This window comes from Leuresthes tenuis, unplaced genomic scaffold (assembly GCF_036924035.1).
Source record: "Leuresthes tenuis unplaced genomic scaffold, fLeuTen1.0.hap1 SCAF_1, whole genome shotgun sequence".
NCBI classification, from domain to species: domain Eukaryota; kingdom Metazoa; phylum Chordata; class Actinopteri; order Atheriniformes; family Atherinopsidae; genus Leuresthes; species Leuresthes tenuis.
Window position 1 is genome coordinate 2,392,510 of NW_027325355.1, and position 12,788 is coordinate 2,405,297.

General features: G+C 46.1%; 2 non-coding genes and 30 pseudogenes across 2 annotated transcripts; all 32 read right to left on the reverse strand.

The window, feature by feature from the left end:
- Positions 1 to 86: 86 nt before the first annotated feature.
- LOC140295409 (5S ribosomal RNA) lies at positions 87 to 205 on the reverse strand (annotated as a pseudogene).
- A 269-nt stretch (positions 206 to 474) lies between these two features.
- On the reverse strand, positions 475 to 593 carry LOC140319314 (5S ribosomal RNA; annotated as a pseudogene).
- A 269-nt stretch (positions 594 to 862) lies between these two features.
- On the reverse strand, positions 863 to 981 carry LOC140311595 (5S ribosomal RNA; annotated as a pseudogene).
- A 272-nt stretch (positions 982 to 1,253) lies between these two features.
- LOC140301187 (5S ribosomal RNA) lies at positions 1,254 to 1,372 on the reverse strand (annotated as a pseudogene).
- A 269-nt stretch (positions 1,373 to 1,641) lies between these two features.
- On the reverse strand, positions 1,642 to 1,760 carry LOC140285015 (5S ribosomal RNA; annotated as a pseudogene).
- Positions 1,761 to 2,029: 269 nt separating this feature from the next.
- LOC140289454 (5S ribosomal RNA) lies at positions 2,030 to 2,148 on the reverse strand (annotated as a pseudogene).
- A 272-nt stretch (positions 2,149 to 2,420) lies between these two features.
- Positions 2,421 to 2,539, reverse strand: LOC140300072 (5S ribosomal RNA; annotated as a pseudogene).
- Positions 2,540 to 2,808: 269 nt separating this feature from the next.
- Positions 2,809 to 2,927, reverse strand: LOC140297167 (5S ribosomal RNA; annotated as a pseudogene).
- Positions 2,928 to 3,582: 655 nt separating this feature from the next.
- Positions 3,583 to 3,701, reverse strand: LOC140294709 (5S ribosomal RNA; annotated as a pseudogene).
- A 269-nt stretch (positions 3,702 to 3,970) lies between these two features.
- LOC140294645 (5S ribosomal RNA) lies at positions 3,971 to 4,089 on the reverse strand (annotated as a pseudogene).
- A 269-nt stretch (positions 4,090 to 4,358) lies between these two features.
- On the reverse strand, positions 4,359 to 4,477 carry LOC140297738 (5S ribosomal RNA; annotated as a pseudogene).
- Positions 4,478 to 4,749: 272 nt separating this feature from the next.
- LOC140299496 (5S ribosomal RNA) lies at positions 4,750 to 4,868 on the reverse strand (annotated as a pseudogene).
- A 269-nt stretch (positions 4,869 to 5,137) lies between these two features.
- On the reverse strand, positions 5,138 to 5,246 carry LOC140297232 (5S ribosomal RNA; annotated as a pseudogene).
- A 272-nt stretch (positions 5,247 to 5,518) lies between these two features.
- Positions 5,519 to 5,637, reverse strand: LOC140279668 (5S ribosomal RNA; annotated as a pseudogene).
- A 269-nt stretch (positions 5,638 to 5,906) lies between these two features.
- Positions 5,907 to 6,025, reverse strand: LOC140267315 (5S ribosomal RNA; annotated as a pseudogene).
- Positions 6,026 to 6,294: 269 nt separating this feature from the next.
- On the reverse strand, positions 6,295 to 6,413 carry LOC140316147 (5S ribosomal RNA; annotated as a pseudogene).
- A 269-nt stretch (positions 6,414 to 6,682) lies between these two features.
- On the reverse strand, positions 6,683 to 6,801 carry LOC140280207 (5S ribosomal RNA; annotated as a pseudogene).
- A 272-nt stretch (positions 6,802 to 7,073) lies between these two features.
- Positions 7,074 to 7,192, reverse strand: LOC140306776 (5S ribosomal RNA; annotated as a pseudogene).
- A 272-nt stretch (positions 7,193 to 7,464) lies between these two features.
- LOC140288647 (5S ribosomal RNA) lies at positions 7,465 to 7,583 on the reverse strand (annotated as a pseudogene).
- A 269-nt stretch (positions 7,584 to 7,852) lies between these two features.
- Positions 7,853 to 7,971, reverse strand: LOC140291636 (5S ribosomal RNA; annotated as a pseudogene).
- A 269-nt stretch (positions 7,972 to 8,240) lies between these two features.
- On the reverse strand, positions 8,241 to 8,359 carry LOC140298965 (5S ribosomal RNA). Its single transcript, XR_011914558.1, has one exon. It is a non-coding gene; the product is annotated as a 5S ribosomal RNA (ribosomal RNA).
- A 269-nt stretch (positions 8,360 to 8,628) lies between these two features.
- On the reverse strand, positions 8,629 to 8,747 carry LOC140307379 (5S ribosomal RNA; annotated as a pseudogene).
- A 269-nt stretch (positions 8,748 to 9,016) lies between these two features.
- Positions 9,017 to 9,135, reverse strand: LOC140297300 (5S ribosomal RNA; annotated as a pseudogene).
- Positions 9,136 to 9,404: 269 nt separating this feature from the next.
- Positions 9,405 to 9,523, reverse strand: LOC140294460 (5S ribosomal RNA; annotated as a pseudogene).
- A 269-nt stretch (positions 9,524 to 9,792) lies between these two features.
- Positions 9,793 to 9,911, reverse strand: LOC140292796 (5S ribosomal RNA; annotated as a pseudogene).
- A 269-nt stretch (positions 9,912 to 10,180) lies between these two features.
- LOC140302351 (5S ribosomal RNA) lies at positions 10,181 to 10,299 on the reverse strand (annotated as a pseudogene).
- A 269-nt stretch (positions 10,300 to 10,568) lies between these two features.
- Positions 10,569 to 10,687, reverse strand: LOC140272822 (5S ribosomal RNA). The gene has a single exon (XR_011907980.1). It is a non-coding gene; the product is annotated as a 5S ribosomal RNA (ribosomal RNA).
- Positions 10,688 to 10,953: 266 nt separating this feature from the next.
- LOC140305421 (5S ribosomal RNA) lies at positions 10,954 to 11,072 on the reverse strand (annotated as a pseudogene).
- A 269-nt stretch (positions 11,073 to 11,341) lies between these two features.
- Positions 11,342 to 11,460, reverse strand: LOC140297301 (5S ribosomal RNA; annotated as a pseudogene).
- Positions 11,461 to 11,729: 269 nt separating this feature from the next.
- On the reverse strand, positions 11,730 to 11,848 carry LOC140294461 (5S ribosomal RNA; annotated as a pseudogene).
- A 269-nt stretch (positions 11,849 to 12,117) lies between these two features.
- On the reverse strand, positions 12,118 to 12,236 carry LOC140292797 (5S ribosomal RNA; annotated as a pseudogene).
- A 269-nt stretch (positions 12,237 to 12,505) lies between these two features.
- LOC140302358 (5S ribosomal RNA) lies at positions 12,506 to 12,624 on the reverse strand (annotated as a pseudogene).
- Between the last annotated feature and the right edge of the window lie 164 nt (positions 12,625 to 12,788).

Sequence of the window (12,788 nt, forward strand, 5' to 3'; positions counted from 1 at the left end):
AGCTGAAGATGACCAACTTCTTCACGTGTCACAGGGTGATCAGACGTTGCAACAAAAGACATGCAGGTTGTAGAGAGAAGAGAAAAAGCTTACAGCAAATGGTATTTTCAAGCGGTCTCCCACCCAAGTACTAACCAGAACCAACCCTGCTTGGCTTCCGAGATCAGACGAGGTCAGGCATATTGAGGGTGGTGTGGCCGTAAGCAACAATGTCTGTGACACATGTGCATTATATAAGTACAGGAATCATACGGTTCCTCTATGTAACCAGATAATTGCTGAGAAAGGCTGATGTGTAGTGGGCACATCTTCTTCCCTGACGTGATTATTCTCTTCAGCTGAAACTGAGACTCTCAGATCACTTCGTGTCTTCCAACAAAGCAGCAGCAGCTGAAGATGACCAACTTCCTCATGTGTCACAGGGTGATCAGACGTTGCAACAAAAGACATGCAGGTTGTAGAGAGAAGAGAAAACGCTTACAGCACCTGGTATTCCCAAGCAGTCTCCCATTGAAGTACTAACCAGGCCCAACCCTCCTTATCTTCCGAGATCAGACGAGGTCGGGCATATTCAGGGTGGTGTGGCCGTAAGGAACAATTTCTGTGACAAATGTGCATTATATAAGTACTGGAATCATACACTTCCTCTATGTAACCAGATAATTTCCGAGAAAGGCTCACTTGTTATGGGCACATCTTCTTCCCTGATGTGATCATTCTCTGCAGCTGAAACTGAGACTCTCAGATCACTTCGTGTCTGCCAACAAAGCAGCAGAAGCTGAAGATGACCAACTTCCTCATGTGTCACAGGGTGATCAGACGTTGCAACAAAAGACATGCAGGTGGTAGAGAGAAGAGAAAAAGCTTACAGCACCTGGTATTCCCAAGAGGTCTTCCATCCAAGTACTAACCAGGCCCAACCCTCCTTGGCTTCCAAGATCAGACGAGGTCGGGCATATTCAGGGTGGTGCGGCCGTAAGCAACAATAGCTGTGACAAATGTGCATTATATAGGTACTGGAATCATACACTTCTTCTATGTAACCAGATAATTGCAGAGAAAGGCTGACTTGTAGTGGGCACATCTTCTTCCCTGATGTGATTATTCTCTGCAGCTGAAACTGAGACTCTCAGATCACTTCGTGTCTAACAACAAAGAAGCAGCAGCTGCTGAAGATGACCAACTTCCTCATGTGTCACAGGATGATCAGACGTTGCAACAAAAGACATGCAGGTGGTAGAGAGAAGAGAAGAAGCTTACAGCACCTGGTATTCCCAAGTAGTCTCCCATCCAAGTACTAAGCAGGCTCAACCCTGCTTGGCTTCCGAGATCAGACGAGGTCGGGCATGTTCAGGGTGGTGTGGCCGTAAGCAACAATGTCTCTGACAAATGTGCATTATATAGGTACTGGAATCATACGGTTCCTCTATGCAACCAGATAATTGCCGAGAAAGGCTGATAAGTAGTGGGCACATCTTCTTCCCTGACGTGATTATTCTCTCGAGCTGAAACTGAGACTCTCAGATCACTTTGTGTCTGCCAACAAAGCAGCAGAAGCTGAAGATGACCAACTTCCTCATGTGTCACAGGGTGATCAGACATTGCAACAAAAGACATGCAGGTGGTAGAGAGAAGAGAAAAAGCTTACAACACCTGGTATTCCGAAGAGGTCTTCCATCCAAGTACAAACCAGGCCCAACCCTGCTTGGCTTCCGAGATCAGACGAGGTCGGGCATGTTCAGGGTTGTGTGGCCGTAAACAACAATGTCTCTGACAAATGTGCATTATATAGGTACTGGAATCATACGGTTCCTCTATGCACCCAGATAATTGCAGAGAAAGGCTGATGTGTAGCGGGCATATCATCTTCTCTGATGTGATCATTCTCTGCAACTGAAACTGAGACTCTCAGATCACTTCGTGTCAGCCAACAAAGCAGCAGCAGCTGAAGATGACCAACTTCCTCATGTGTCACAGGGTGATCAGACGTTGCAACAAAAGACATGCAGGTGGTAGAGAGAAGAGAAAAAGCTTACAGCACCTGGTATTCCCAAGAGGTCTTCCATCCAAGTACTAACCACGCCCAACCCTCCTTGGCTTCCAAGATCAGACGAGGTCGGGCATATTCAGGGTGGTGCGGCCGTAAGCAACAATAGCTGTGACAAATGTGCATTATATAGGTACTGGAATCATACACTTCTTCTATGTAACCAGATAATTGCAGAGAAAGGCTGACTTGTAGTGGGCACATCTTCTTCCCTGATGTGATTATTCTCTGCAGCTGAAACTGAGACTCTCAGATCACTTCGTGTCTGCCAACAAAGAAGCAGCAGCTGCTGAAGATGACCAACTTCCTCATGTGTCACAGGATGATCAGACGTTGCAAGAAAAGACATGCAGGTGGTAGAGAGAAGAGAAGAAGCTTACAGCACCTGGTATTCCCAAGCAGTCTCCCATCCAAGTACTAAGCAGGCTCAACCCTGCTTGGCTTCCGAGATCAGACGAGGTCGGGCATGTTCAGGGTGGTGTGGCCGTAAGCAACAATGTCTCTGACAAATGTGCATTATATAGGTACTGGAATCATACGGTTCCTCTATGCAACCAGATAATTGCCGAGAAAGGCTGATGTGTAGCGGGCATATCATCTTCTCTGATGTGATGATTCTCTTCAGCTGAAACTGAGACTCTCAGATCACTTCGTGTCTGCCAACAAAGCAGCAGAAGCTGAAGATGACCAACTTCCTCATGTGTCACAGGGTGATCAGACGTTGCAACAAAAGACATGCAGGTGGTAGAGAGAAGATAAAAAGCTTAAGGCACCTGGTATTCCCAAGCGGTCTACTATTCAAGCACTAACCAGGCGCAACCCTGCTTGGCTTCTGAGATCAGACGAGGTCGGGCTTATTCAGGGTGGTGTGGCCGTAAGCAACTATATCGGTGACAAATGTGCATTATATAGGTACTGGAATCATACACTTCCTCTGTGTAACCAGATAATTGCCGAAAAAGGCTGACTTGTAGTGGGTTCATCTTCCTCCTTGATGTGATTATTCTCTTCAGCTGAAACTGAGACTCTCAGATCACCTTGTGTCTATCAACAAAGCAGCAGCAGCTGAAGATGACCAACTTCTTCACGTGTCACAGGGTGATCAGACGTTGCAACAAAAGACATGCAGGTGGTAGAGAGAAGAGAAAAAGCTTACAGCACCTGGTATTCCCAAGCTGTCTCCCATCCAAGTACTAACCAGGTACAACCTTCTTGGTGTCCGAGATCAGACGAGGTCTGGCTTATTCAGGGTGGTGTGGCCGTAAGCAACAATGTCTCTGAAAATGTGCATTATATAGGTACTGGAATCATACGGTTCCTCTATGCAACCAGATAATTGCCGAGAAAGGCTGATGTGTAGCGGGCAAATCATCTTCTCTGATGTGATCATTCTCTGCAACTGAAACTGAGACTCTCAGATCACTTTGTGTCAGCCAACAAAGCAGGAGCAGCTGAAGATGACCAACTTCCTCATGTGTCACAGGGTGATCAGATGTTGCAACAAAAGACATGCAGGTTGTAGAGAGAAGAGAAAACGATTACAGCACCTGGTATTCCCAAGCAGTCTCCCATCCAAGTACTAAGCAGGCTCAACGCTGCTTGGCTTCCGAGATCAGACGAGGGCGGGTATGTTCAGGGTGGTGTGGCCGTAAGCAACAATGTGTCTGACAAAAGTGCATTATATTAGTACAGGAATCATACGGTTCCTCTATGTAACCAGATAATTGCTGAGAAAGGCTGATGTGTAGTGGGCACATCTTCTTCCCTGACGTGATTATTCTCTTCAGCTGAAACTGAGACTCTCAGATCACTTCGTGTCTTCCAACAAAGCAGCAGCAGCTGAAGATGACCAACTTCCTCATGTGTCACAGGGTGATCAGACGTTGCAACAAAAGACATGCAGGTGGTAGAGAGAAGAGAAAAAGCTTAAAGCACCTGGTATTCCCAAGAGGTCTTCCATCCAAGTACTAACCAGAACCAACCCTCCTTGGCTTCCGAGATCAGACAAGGTCGGGCATGTTCAGGGTGGTGTGGCCGTAAGCAACAATGTCTCTGACAAATGTGCATTATATAGGTACTGGAATCATACGGTTCCTCTATGCAACCAGTTAATTTCCGAGAAAGGCTGATGTGTACTGGGCACATCTTCTTCCCTGACGTGATTATTCTCTGCAGCTGAAAATGAGACTCTCAGATCACTTTGTGTCTGCCAACAAAGCAGCAGCAGCTGAAGATGACCAACTTCCTCATGTGTCACAGGGTGATCAGACGTTGCAACAAAAGACATGCAGGTGGTAGAGAGAAGAGAAAAAGCTTACAGCACCTGGTATTCCCAAGCAGTCTCCCATCCAAGTACTAACCAGGCCCAAACCTGCTTGACTTCCAAGATCAGACGAGGTCGGGCTTATTCAGGGTGGTGTGGCCGTAAGCAACAATATCTGTGACAAATGTGCATTATATAGGTACTGGAATCATACACTTCCTCTATGTAACCAGATAATTGCTGAGAAAGGCTGACTTGTAGTGGGCACATCTTCTTCCCTGATGTGATTATTCTCTGCAGCTGAAACTGAGACTCTCAGATCACTTCGTGTCTGCCAACAAAGAAGCAGCAGCAGCTGAAGATGACCAACTTCCTCATGTGTCACAGGAGGATCAGACGTTGCCACATAAGACATGAAGGTGGTAGAGAGTAGAGAAGAAGCTTACAGCACCTGGTATTCCCAAGTGGTCTCCCATCCAAGTACTAACCAGGCCCAACCCTGCTTGGCTTCCAAGATCAGACGAGGTCAGGCATGTTCCGGGTGGTGTGGCCGTAAGCAGCAATGTCTCTGACAAATGTGCATTATATAGGTACTGGAATCATACGGTTCCTCTATGCAACCAGATAATTGCCGAGAAAGGCTGATGTGTAGCGGGTAAATCATCTTCTCTGATGTGATTATTCTCTGCAACTGAAACTGAGACTCTCAGATCACTTCATGTCTGCCAACAAAGCAGCAGCAGCTGAAGATGACCAACTTCCTCATGTGTCACAGGGTGGTCAGACGTTGCAACAAAAGACATGCAGGTGGTTGAGAGAAGAGAAAAAGCTTACAGCACCTGGTATTCCCAAGCTGTCTCCCATTCAAGTACTAACCAGGCCCAAACCTGCTTGACTTCCAAGATCAGGCTTATTCAGGGTGGTGTGGCCGTAAGCAACAATATCTGTGACAAATGTGCATTATATAGGTACTGGAATCATACAGTTCCTCTATGTAACCAGATAATTGCCGAGAAAGGCTGACTTGTAGTGGGCACATCTTCTTCCCTGATGTGATTATTCTCTGCAGCTGAAATTGAGACTCTCAGATCACTTCGTGTCTGCCAACAAAGAAGCAGCAGCAGCTGAAGATGACCAACTTCCTCATGTGTCACAGGAGGATCAGACGTTGCCACAAAAGACATGAAGGTGGTAGAGAGTAGAGAAGAAGCTTAAAGCACATGGTATTCCCAAGTGGTCTCCCATCCAAGTACTAACCAGGCCCAACCCTGCTTGGCTTCCGAGATCAGACGAGGTCAGGCATGTTCCGGGTGGTGTGGCCGTAAGCAGCAATGTCTCTGACAAATGTGCATTATATAGGTACTGGAATCATACGGTTCTTCTATGCAACCAGATAATTGCCGAGAAAGGCTGATGTGTAGCGGGTAAATCATCTTCTCTGATGTGATCATTCTCTGCAACTGAAACTGAGACTCTCAGATCACTTCATGTCTGCCAACAAAGCAGCAGCAGCTGAAGATAACCAACTTCCTCATGTGTCACAGGGCGATCAGACGTTGCAACAAAAGACATGCAGGTGGTAGAGAGAAGAGAAAAAGCTTACAGCACCTGGTATTCCCAAGCGGTCTCTCATCAAAGTACTAACCAGGCCCAACCCTCCTTGGCTTCTGAGATCAGACGAGGTCAGACATATTCAGGGTGGTTTGGCCGTAAGCAACAATCTCTGTGACAAATGTGCATTATATAGGCAATGGAATCATATGGTTCCTCTATGTAACAAGATAATTGCCGAAAAAGGCTGATATATAGTGGGCACATCTTGTTCCCTGACGTGATAATTTTCTCCAGCTGAAAATGAGACTCTAAGATCACTTCGTGTCTGCCAACAAAGCAGCAGCAGCTGAAGATGACCAACTTCCTCATGTGTCACAGGGTGATCAGACGTTGCAACAAAAGACATGAAGGTGGTTGAGAGAAGAGAAAAAGCTTACAGCACCTGGTATTCCCAAGCGGTCTCCCATCCAAGTACTAACCAGGACCAACCCTGCTTGGCTTCCAAGATCAGACGAGGTTGGGCATATTCAGGGTTGTGTGGCCGTAAGTAACAATGTCTGTGACAAATGTGCATTATATAGGTACTGGAATCATACGGTTCCTCTATGCAACCATATAATTGCCAAGAAAGGCTGATATGTAGTGGGCACATCTTGTTCCCTGACGTGATAATTTTCTCCAGCTGAAACTGAGACTCTAAGATCACTTCGTGTCTGCCAACAAAGCAGCAGAAAATGAAGATGACCAACTTCCTCATGTGTCACAGGGTGATCAGACGTTGCAACAAAAGACATGCAGGTGGTTGAGAGAAGAGAAAAAGCTTACAGCACCTGATAATCCCAAGCGGTCTCCCATCCAAGTACTAACCAGGCACAACCCTGCTTGGCTTCCGAGATCAGACAAGGTCGGGCATATTCAGGGTGGTGTGGCCGTAAGCAACAATGTCTGTGACAAATGTAAATTGTATAGGTACTGGAATCATACGTTTCCTCTATATAACCAGATAATTGCCGAGAAAGGCTGATAAATAGTGGGCACATCTTCTTCCCTGACGTGATTATTCTCTCCAGCTGAAAATGAGACTCTCAGATCACTTCGTGTCAGCCAACAAAGCAGCAGCAGCTGCTGAAGATGACCAACTTCCTCATGTGTCATAGGGTGATCAGACGTTGCAACAAAAGACATGCAGGTGGTAGAGAGAAGAGAAAAAGCTTAAAGCACCTGGTATTCCCAAGAGGTCTTCCATCCAAGTACTAACCAGGCCCAACCCTCCTTGGCTTCCGAGATCAGACGAGGTCGGGCATGTTCAGGGTGGTGTGGCCGTAAGCAACAATGTCTCTGACAAATGTGCATTATATAGGTACTGGAATCATACGGTTCCTCTATGCAACCAGTTAATTTCAGAGAAAGGCTGATGTGTACTGGGCACATCTTCTTCCCTGATGTGATTATTCTCTGCAGCTGAAATTGAGACTCTCAGATCACTTCGTGTCTGCCAACAAAGAAGCAGCAGCAGCTGAAGATTACCAACTTCCTCATGTGTCACAGGAGGATCAGACGTTGCCACAAAAGACATGAAGGTGGTAGAGAGTAGAGAAGAAGCTTACAGCACCTGGTATCCCTAAGTGGTCTCCCATCCAAGTACTAACCAGGCCCAACCCTGCTTGGCTTCCGAGATCAGACTAGGTCAGGCATGTTCCGGGTGGTGTGGCCGTAAGCAGCAATGTCTCTGACAAATGTGCATTATATAGGTACTGGAATCATACGGTTCCTCTATGCAACCAGATAATTGCCGAGAAAAGCTGATGTGTAGCGGGTAAATCATCTTCTCTGATGTGATCATTCTCTGCAACTGAAACTGAGACTCTCAGATCACTTCATGTCTGCCAACAAAGCAGCAGCAGCTGAAGATGACCAACTTCCTCATGTGTCACAGGGCGATCAGACGTTGCAACAAAAGACATGCAGGTGGTAGAGAGAAGAGAAAAAGCTTACAGCACCTGGTATTCCCAAGCGGTCTCTCATCAAAGTACTAACCAGGCCCAACCCTCCTTGGCTTCTGAGATCAAACTAGGTCAGACATATTCAGGGTGGTTTGGCCGTAAGCAACAATCTCTGTGACAAATGTGCATTATATAGACAATGGAATCATATGGTTCCTCTATGTAACAAGATAATTGCCGAAAAAGGCTGATATATAGTGGGCACATCTTGTTCCCTGACGTGATAATTTTCTCCAGCTGAAAATGAGACTCTAAGATCACTTCGTGTCTGCCAACAAAGCAGCAGCAGCTGAAGATGACAAACTTCCTCATGTGTCACAGGGTGATCAGACGTTGCAACAAAAGACATGCAGGTGGTTGAGAGAAGAGAAAAAGCTTACAGCACCTGGTATTCCCAAGCGGTCTCCCATCCAAGTACTAACCAGGCCCAACCCTGCTTGGCTTCCAAGATCAGACGAGGTTGGGCATATTCCGGGTGGTGTGGCCGTAAGTAACAATGTTTGTGACAAATGTGCATTATATAGGTACTGGAATCATACGTTTCCTCTATATAACCAGATAATTGCAGAGAAAGGCTGATAAATAGTGGACACATCTTCTTCCCTGACGTGATTATTCTCTCCAGCTGAAAATGAGACTCTCAGATCACTTCGTGTCTGCCAACAAAGCAGCAGCAGCTGAAGATGACCAACTTCCTCATGTGTCACAGGGCGATCAGACCTTGCAACAAAATACATGCAGGTGGTAGAGAGAAGAGAAAAAGCTTACAGCACCTGGCATTCCCAAGGGGTCTCCCATTCAAGTACTAACCAGGCCCAACCCTGCTTGGGTTCCGAGATCAGTCGAGGTCGGGCATATTCAGGGTGGTGTGGCCGTAAGTAACAATGTCTGTGAAAAATGTGCATTATATAGGTACTGGAATAATACAGTTCCTCTATGTAACCAGATAATTGCAGAGAAAGGCTAACTTGTTGTGGGCACATCTTCTTCCTTGATGTGATTATTCTCTGCAGCTGAAACTGAGACTCTCAGATCACTTCGTGTCTGCTAACAAAGCAGCAGCAGCTGAAGATGACCAACTTCCTCATGTGTCACAGGGCGATCAGACATTACAACAAAAGACATGTAGGTGGTAGAGAGAAGAGAAAAAGCTTACAGCACCTGGTATTCCCAAGCGGTGTCCCATCAAAGTACTAACCAGAACCAGCCCTCCTTGACTTCCGAGATCAGACAAGGTCAGACATATTCAGGGTGGTTTGTCCGTAAGTAACAATCTCTGTGACAAATGTGCATTATATAGGCAATGGAATCATACACTTCCTCTATGTAACCAGATAATTGCCGAGAAAGGCTGATATGTAGTGGGCACATCTTCTTCCCTGACGTGATAATTCTCTCCAGCTGAAAATGAGACTCTCAGATCACTTTGTGTCTGCCAACAAAGCAGCAGCAGCTGAAGATGACCAACTTCCTCATGTGTCACAGGGTGATCAGACGTTGCAACAAAAGACATGCAGGTGGTAGAGAGAAGAGAAGAAGCTTACAGCACCTGGTATTCCCAAGCGGTCTCTCATGCAAGTACTAACCAGGCCCAACCCTCCTTGGCTTCTGTGAGCAGACGAGGTCAGACATATTCAGGGTGGTTTGGCCGTAAGCAACAATCTCTGTGACAAATGTGCATTATATAGGCAATGGAATCATATGGTTCTTCTATGTAACAAGATAATTGCCGAGAAAGGCTGATATGTAGTGGGCACATCTTGTTCCCTGACGTGATAATTTTCTCCAGCTGAAAATGAGACTCTAAGATCACTTTGTGTCTGCCAACAAAGCAGCAGCAGCTGAAGATGACCAACTTCCTCATGTGTCACAGGGTGATCAGACGTTGCAACAAAAGACATGCAGGTGGTTGAGAGAAGAGAAAAAGCTTACAGCACCTGGTATTCCCAAGCTGTCTCCCATTCAAGTACTAACAAGGCCCAACCCTGCTTGGCTTCCAAGATCAGACGAGGTCGGGCATGTTCAGGGTGGTGTGTCCGTAAGCAACAATGTCTGTGACAAATGTGCATTATATAGGTACTGGAATAATACAGTTCCTCTATGTAACCAGATAATTGCCGAGAAAGGCTAACTTGTAGTGGGCACATCTTCTTCCCTGATGTGATTATTCTCTGCAGCTGAAACTGAGACTCTCAGATCACTTTGTGTCTGCCAACAAAACAGCAGCAGCTGAAGATGACCAACTTCCTCATGTGTCACAGGGTGATCAGACGTTTCAACAAAAGACATGCAGGTGGTACAGAGAAGAGAAAAAGCTTACAGCACCTGGTATTCCCAGACAGTCTACCATCCAAGTACTAACCAGGTCCAAACCTGCTTGGCTTCCGAGATCAGATGAGGTCGGGAATATTCAGGGTGGTGTGGCCGTAAGCAACAATCTCTGTGACAAATGTGCATTATATAGGCAATGGAATCATATGGTTCCTCTATGTAACAAGATAATTGCCGAGAAAGGCTGATATGTAGTGGGCACATCTTGTTACCTGACGTGATAATTTTCTCCAGCTGAAAATGAGACTCTAAGATCACTTCGTGTCTGCCAACAAAGCAGCAGCAGCTGAAGATGACCAACTTCCTCATGTGTCACAGGGTGATCAGACGTTGCAACAAAAGACATGCAGGTGGTTGAGAGAAGAGAAAAAGCTTACAGCACCTGGTATTCCCAAGCGGTCTCCCATCCAAGTACTAACCAGGCCCAACCCTGCTTGGCTTCCAAGATCAGACGAGGTCGGGCATATTCAGGGTGGTGTGGCCGTAAGCAACAATGTCTGTGACAAATATAAACTGTATAGGTACTGGAATCATACGGTTCCTCTATGCAACCAGATAATTGCCAAGAAAGGCTGATAAGTAGTGGAAACATCTTCTCTGACGTGATTATTCTCTCCAGCTGAAACTGAGACTCTCATATCACTTCGTGTCTGCCAACAAAGCAGCAGCAGCTGAAGATGACCAACTTCCTCATGTGTCACAGGGTGATCAGACGTTGCAACAAAAGACATGCAGGTGGTAGAGAGAAGAGAAAAAGCTTACAGCACCTGGTATTCCCAAGCAGTCTCCCATCCAAGTACTAACCAGGCCCAACCCTGCTTGGGTTCCGAGATCAGTCGAGGTCGGGCATATTCAGGGTGGTGTGGCCGTAAGTAACAATGTCTGTGAAAAATGTGCATTATATAGGTACTGGAATAATACAGTTCCTCTATGTAACCAGATAATTGCAGAGAAAGGCTAACTTGTTGTGGGCACATCTTCTTCCTTGATGTGATTATTCTCTGCAGCTGAAACTGAGACTCTCAGATCACTTCGTGTCTGCTAACAAAGCAGCAGCAGCTGAAGATGACCAACTTCCTCATGTGTCACAGGGCGATCAGACATTGCAACAAAAGACATGTAGGTGGTAGAGAGAAGAGAAAAAGCTTACAGCACCTGGTATTCCCAAGCGGTGTCCCATCAAAGTACTAACCAGAACCAGCCCTCCTTGACTTCCGAGATCAGACAAGGTCAGACATATTCAGGGTGGTTTGTCCGTAAGTAACAATCTCTGTGACAAATGTGCATTATATAGGCAATGGAATCATACACTTCCTCTATGTAACCAGATAATTGCCGAGAAAGGCTGATATGTAGTGGGCACATCTTCTTCCCTGACGTGATAATTCTCTCCAGCTGAAAATGAGACTCTCAGATCACTTTGTGTCTGCCAACAAAGCAGCAGCAGCTGAAGATGACCAACTTCCTCATGTGTCACAGGGTGATCAGACGTTGCAACAAAAGACATGCAGGTGGTAGAGAGAAGAGAAGAAGCTTACAGCACCTGGTATTCCCAAGCGGTCTCTCATGCAAGTACTAACCAGGCCCAACCCTCCTTGGCTTCTGTGAGCAGACGAGGTCAGACATATTCAGGGTGGTTTGGCCGTAAGCAACAATCTCTGTGACAAATGTGCATTATATAGGCAATGGAATCATATGGTTCTTCTATGTAACAAGATAATTGCCGAGAAAGGCTGATATGTAGTGGGCACATCTTGTTCCCTGACGTGATAATTTTCTCCAGCTGAAAATGAGACTCTAAGATCACTTTGTGTCTGCCAACAAAGCAGCAGCAGCTGAAGATGACCAACTTCCTCATGTGTCACAGGGTGATCAGACGTTGCAACAAAAGACATGCAGGTGGTTGAGAGAAGAGAAAAAGCTTACAGCACCTGGTATTCCCAAGCTGTCTCCCATTCAAGTACTAACAAGGCCCAACCCTGCTTGGCTTCCAAGATCAGACGAGGTCGGGCATGTTCAGGGTGGTGTGTCCGTAAGCAACAATGTCTGTGACAAATGTGCATTATATAGGTACTGGAATAATACAGTTCCTCTATGTAACCAGATAATTGCCGAGAAAGGCTAACTTGTAGTGGGCACATCTTCTTCCCTGATGTGATTATTCTCTGCAGCTGAAACTGAGACTCTCAGATCACTTTGTGTCTGCCAACAAAACAGCAGCAGCTGAAGATGACCAACTTCCTCATGTGTCACAGGGTGATCAGACGTTTCAACAAAAGACATGCAGGTGGTACAGAGAAGAGAAAAAGCTTACAGCACCTGGTATTCCCAGACAGTCTACCATCCAAGTACTAACCAGGTCCAAACCTGCTTGGCTTCCGAGATCAGATGAGGTCGGGAATATTCAGGGTGGTGTGGCCGTAAGCAACAATCTCTGTGACAAATGTGCATTATATAGGCAATGGAATCATATGGTTCCTCTATGTAACAAGATAATTGCCGAGAAAGGCTGATATGTAGTGGGCACATCTTGTTACCTGACGTGATAATTTTCTCCAGCTGAAAATGAGACTCTAAGATCACTTCGTGT